At 29.0% G+C, this 6,457-nt stretch overlaps 1 protein-coding gene across 1 annotated transcript in view; it reads left to right on the top strand.

The window, feature by feature from the left end:
• The window catches only part of LOC117171159 (voltage-dependent T-type calcium channel subunit alpha-1H-like), a 1,009,801-nt gene that overhangs the window by 426,563 nt on the left and 576,781 nt on the right, over positions 1 to 6,457 (top strand). The gene's annotated exons all lie outside the window — the stretch shown is intronic.

Below are 6,457 nucleotides of genomic sequence, written 5' to 3'. Positions count from 1 at the left end.
AAACTTGAAATGTTTGGTATTGGATATTGTTGACAGATGACAATACGTCAATTAGCACAAATGGTAAGTTCCGACAGTGCCTACAAGTGTGCCTACTGGCCGTTAGATGGCAATACCGGTTTCATATGTATACACCTGGTATGTAAAACACCCAGTATTTCCTTCTTATTTCCTATGCGTTATGGGTGTTGTATAAACGACTTTTGAAATGGCCGACTTACTCTGAAATAAGTCTAAGCCCAAACCTGGAATTAAATTATACTTGCGTCTACTGTAGGGGGATCGCAGTCGAAAATATTTTGTAAATTAATCCTAAGAAATAGTTTCGTCTCAAAGTATCTGATAAATCTCGAGAAAGCAAGCGAAAATGTAGAAAGAGATGGTCGATAGAAAAGCCACGTTTGACAAAAATATATTTTTGCACAGCACCGAAACTTTAAACCAAATTTGTGGTCAGACCCAAACTTCTAACACTTTATTCTTCCCTATTATCTATCAAAAGTCTATCAAAAAGTTGTATGAAGGAGGGGTGTCAGTGAGGCGGTTTTTGGGACCCAAACCGATCTGCTTGATACTGCCTGACATTGATATTCTTACTGTCCTTCATAACTCTGTGAAACTGTTTTTTGAAAGAGCAAATAAGTCTCACGGTAACCCGTACAGTAATTTTGGTGGTGCGCCGGTGGGGCCCCGATTGGGAAAAATGTGGGCCTGATAGGGTAATCAGTCTAGCGCCGGACCGTAAATGAAATGCCATACCCGACAGGGCCCAGATCTGGGCATCCAAACTGGGAGCCCGATCTGGCCCAGATATGGCCCCTTTAATTTTGTATTTCTATAATTGGTAACATTTCAGAAGTTTTTATATCAATATTTTTTCAACTTTGTGTTTTACAAAACTCAAATTTTTCAATATTCTAACCCAAGTGAAAATGCTTCGACTTGAGTTCGACTTGGTTATATCTTGAGTTTGACTCCAAGACATCGATGTCTGGCTGCATCTCAAAACTAAGTCGAGACATAAGCCTTCGTATTACTTTTATGGTCACGTCAGGTAAAACAGCGTCTACTTGTATCAAGTCAAGCCTTGTCTTGGCCAAGATGACGTTTACTTGTTTCAAGTAAACCTGCCTCAATACAAACCCTGTTCGGCTCATGAATGAGATTAAAATTGATGAATGAAAAACTTGTAATTATTTAATTAGTTATTTTCAATTAAAAAATTCAGATTCTGTGGGTCTGAAAGAGTATAATCCTCTAAAATTTTCATCAAAAAAATCAAGATTGTAACTTTCTACAAGGATCTCCTAGGGCGTTAGTAGTGCGTATGAACAAACAACATTTTCGGTATCATTGTCAAACAAGTATGATACAAATGAAAATCTGTAAAGAAGTTGATTGAATATATACAAGATTGTTTAATCATTAACAAAGATTAGCTTTTATGACAGTCAGAATGACTCTTTTTGCTAGGACAGTTATACACTCGAAGTTATAAGCCGCTCGTGTTGGAGTCATCAAAATTTGACTCAAGAGACCAATTTATGTCTTTAAGACATAGAAACTTGTCTTCTAAACATAAATTGAAGTCTGGCTCCCTTTCAAAACTGAGACATTCTACATTGCATTATCTGTCTGTATTGTTTGCATTTATCGAAAATAGTTTGCATTTCAAAGAAAAATATTATGCCTTGACAAAAAATGTTCAAATTTCTAGCTATTACACACACATACACAAATCAATTTTTATTAAAAATATTTTTGAATATTCCTAATATTCTTTTACAATGATTTTTGTTTGACTAATGCACATGGGGCGCGTGGAGTGAGATTTGAAAAGGAAGGTTATGATCTTTAGAAACGAATTTTAAGCTGACACAATAAGCATTAAACCAAAAATGGACTAGTTAAATTTTCAGATAAAAAATGGAATTTTCAACAAAATGAATTAATTTTTAAGTAAAAATAGATTAACTTTTAACAAACAATGGAACAATTGAATTTCATGTAAAAAATTAATTTTTAACAAAAAAAACAATCAAATCTACAACAAAATAGTCCATTTTTAACCCAAGAAATGAATTTCTAATTAAAGTAGATGAATTTTTAAATAGGAAGAATACATTTTTACCAAAAAAGATTAATTTTTAACTGAGAATGGACAATTTCTAGTATAATAAAATATGTTTTCAACTGAAAAAAATCGAATTTTTAATAAGACAGTTAAATTACCAACCAAAAGATCAATTTTTAAACAAGAACAATTATTTCCTATTGATAAAAAAATGAATTCATAACTAAAAAAATAATTTAAAAAAACTTGAACAAAATCGTTAAATTTTCAACGTCAAAAATGAATATTCAAAGTTAGAAAGAAGTATTTAACCAAAAATATAATAGTTAGATTTTCAGATAAAAAATTTTAATTTTCTAAAAAATAGTTGGATATTCAATTAAGAAAGATACATTTTTATCAAAAATAGAATGGAATAAATTCTGAAAGAAAATTGAAAAAAGAACACCAATTTTTTGATTATTTTGTAAATATTTTTAAAGGGGTGTAATAGATTTTGTAGATTTTTTTGTGCAATTTTCCCATGTTATATATATTTTTAAAAGAAATAAAGAACTTAATTCTTATCTAGGCTTCTCGCGCAATTTTGTTGTACAGTTTTTTTTTAGTTTACGTTGGTTAAAAAAATGTGCTTTCCCTTTTGAATAAGTTTAGGACATATTTACAAATTATGAATTGATTCAAAAATAACTAAAACTTGTAACAATTTGTTAAGAATTCAGTATGATTTCACTTTCAACCATTTTATACCAAAAGAAAAGAAGTTTGACCAGAAAATGCATTTTCAACCAAAGAAATTAATTTTGAATTAAAATAGATGAATTTCTAAGAAGAATAATAATTTTCTACCAAAAAAGATTAATTTTTAACAGAGAAAGGTCAATTTTCAAGCAAAAATAAAACAGCCCTTTTGCAACAAAATTGTTAAATTTTTAAATAAAAGAATTTTGAACCAAAAATGATACAGTTAAATTTTCAGTATAAGAAAATTATTTTTTAACTAAAAAAAACGAATTTTCAACAAAAATTTAAAATTATTAACCAAAAAATCAATCTTTAAACAAGAAGAATCATTTTTTGTTAGAAAAGGATGTATTTTCAACTTAAAAAAAAGAATTTAAAAAAAGTTTAACAAAATCGCTAAGTTTTCAACTTTAAAAGTGAATATTAAAAGTAGAAAAGAAGTATTTAACCAAAAATAGAATAGTTACATTTTCAGCTTAAAAAATTAATTTTCTGCTAAATAATTTTAATTTTCGATGTAAGAAATGAATTTTTAAATGAAAAATTTTTTGTGTCAGAAAAAACAAGTAAATCAACGGCAGATTAGTTAAATTTTTAAAGATATAGTTGGGTTTTAAATTAAAAAAGATAAATTGTTAACTAAAAATGGAACGGAATGAATTCTGGAAGAAAGTTTCGAGGAGCCCAAAAATCAGCGACTCTATTTCCATTAAAAATCCTACAAAAATTTATTTGCAAACAAAGTTGTATTTACGTGGTAGAGAGGAGTTGATTTTTGACGTTAAGGGTTGAAGCCCAAAAATCGTATCGGGTATTTTCGAGGAGCCCAAAAATCAGAGACTCTATTACCATTGAAAAATTCTAGAAAAATTGATTTTTTGACAAAGTAGTATCTACGTAGGTTGATTTTTGACTTTAAGGGTTGAAGCCCAAAAATCGTAGCGTGTATTTTTGAGGAGCCTAAAAATCAGAGACTTTATCTAAGCTTAAAAATTTAATAAAAGTTATTTTTTGACAATTTCATATCGTCGTGTTCCAATGGGGTTAACTTTTACTGTAAGGGTTGGAGCCCAAAAATCGAAGTGGATTTTTTCTGGGAGCTCTAAAAAAGCCCAAATATATTCCATTGATGAATTTCTGAAAATTTTCAATTTTTTGAAGGGGGTTGATTTTCGAAGTTAAGGGTTGGTTTGGGGAAAAATTTTTTTGCGGATTTTAAGAGCCCAAAAAAAGCCCAAAATTCTGATGCAATTGAATTTTTATTATTTAGTGATTTAAAGAAGTGGAGGTGCTGGGTTAATGTAAGCTGGCACCTCCACAAGAAAATCGATTTTTTGAAAAAAGTAAAGGAGCCCAAAAATTTTTATTGCAGCCCAAAAAAAGCCCAACAAAAGCCCAAAATTCTGAGCTATGAAAAATTCAAAAATTCGATTGTGGAGGTGCTAGGTTAATGTACCTTTCTAAAAGTACCTTTTTATATAGTATCTTAATAACTAAGGAACTTGTGTTTAGAATATTTTTCCTTGATTCTGCCTTAGGGTCAAACATTGAACAAAAAACCTTCGTGAAATTTCATATAAAGACTGTACTCTGTATACATTAATTTAAAAAATAAAAAATAATCATAATTTTCTAAATTATCCTAAATTTTATTTTAATATGTTGCTTAGGAAATAGATTTCAGAAATAAAGTTATAAAAATATCTCCATCAGCTAGTAAACTACTATGTAAAATCGCCTTTTAAATTATACAAAAAAAATCAAAAAATGTTAACAAACGGTTGTGCGGATTTGGCTTTAACCTTATGGACCAGTTTCAGAAATATATATTTCTTTTACCGTTATTAAGGATATGATTTTGCCCTAAACAAGAAGCAGATTAATATACACTTGAAAAATGAAAATAAGAAAGTTCAGGCATTCATACAGTCGTCTGTAAGAAAATCCCACACATTTTTTTATAAAGCTGTTTTCGGAAACAAAAAGTATGGAAGTCCTTCGTTTATCGACTTTTGTTATTATTTGTACATTATTTTTGTATTTAATTTTGATATATATATCAAAATTAAATACAAAAATCTTAAATTTTAAGTGTATTTTTATACTACCATACCTAAATGTTTTCAATTTTTAGAAATAGTTTAACTAATTTTATATGCACTTCAAATAAACTTTTTTTTAATTACATAGAATTTATTCTAAGTAAACAAATTATATACTTAAGCATACAGGGATGTATTTTCTTTTTAAATTTTTCAAAATTAATTTCATTACTTTTTTGATTGAAAACAATTAAACCTCTTGCGATTAAAAGCGAGGATTCAGCCTGAGAAGAAATGTGCTAAAACTAATTTTAAAAGAATCATTAGAATTCTAATTTTAAAGACTAATACTTGTACACAATTTCCAGGCGCATCTTTTTTTTCTTCTACAAGAATTTGTAGATTTTTCAGTTTTTTAAATAAGTTTATCCTACGTTCTGAAACTCTTCTAAATTTTAAATTTTTTTTGAATTACTTTAATTCTACTAAATATTTCTTGAATTTATTCGATTATTTACATCTTTTAAATTTCTAATCATACCGAATTGAATCATTTTGCTTTTAAAACCTTCTACACTCTTGTTCGAAATTTTAGGAAATCATTTAATGTGTTTAAAAGCCTTCTTTAATTTTCTTTTAAAGTTCATTATTCAAAATACAAGATCAATAAAAATTTTAACTTGAATATTAGGAAAATAATTCTTTTTTTTTAATCTTGTCAGACCTTCTAATCTTCTTATCTTTAAAAATTATTCCAATTTTTACTGATTTTTTTTAATTCTCTAAATTATAAAATAAATTGCCTTTAAACCTTTTCAGATACTTTGATCATTTTAAAATCTTTTGTAATGGTTTGAAATTTTTTAAAATAATCTCCTGAAATTAATTTTTGGCAATAAAAAATTTATTTTAATTATTGCTAGGAACTGTTACGTCATTAAGAGCGTAAAATACTCCCCCTTTAATTAGATTTCTCGTTTTAGTTGAGATTGAAGATCTCGCACAAGGAAGAGGAAAGAGTAGCCAATAATAATATGTGAAAGTAATTTATTGTAAACAATTGTAAAATAAAATGCATACAAAGCACGAAGTTGACGGAAGACGAGTTTAGTCCTTGACCAGTACCTTAAAATAAAAGGATCAAATTTATTGTAGTCCAAGGAGATTGAACAAAAGGCATTTTAGAACTGACTATAAATCATGCTTACCAGTGATTTATTATAATTGACGATTACTGAATGTCCAGGTTGCTAGAACTGCTAATATGACATCTGCATAGTGTTAGAGAGTGAGGGGGTGTACATTAGACTGGATGTTCCAAAAGCAGGTTGATTCTTAGTTGTTGTTAATTTTTGGATGTAGAAGTAATCCAAAAGGGGAAATCCCAGACTCGGGGTTCCCAGTGCACAACACTGTCACAAGAGTACACCAACACACGACGAATTCCGGTTTGAAACACTGGACTAGACAGCTTGAGTTCGAGAAAATCGTAGGAAATAGAGAAGAACTAATCTGGCTCATGCTGGTACTTTCGATTTTTATAGGGCCTAATGCAAGTCTCTGAATACTGGGACGTCGCTGTATACGCATACGTCAC

This window comes from Belonocnema kinseyi, chromosome 4, assembly GCF_010883055.1.
Source record: "Belonocnema kinseyi isolate 2016_QV_RU_SX_M_011 chromosome 4, B_treatae_v1, whole genome shotgun sequence".
Taxonomy (NCBI): domain Eukaryota; kingdom Metazoa; phylum Arthropoda; class Insecta; order Hymenoptera; family Cynipidae; genus Belonocnema; species Belonocnema kinseyi.
This window is presented reverse-complemented; position numbering and strand designations above follow the sequence as displayed.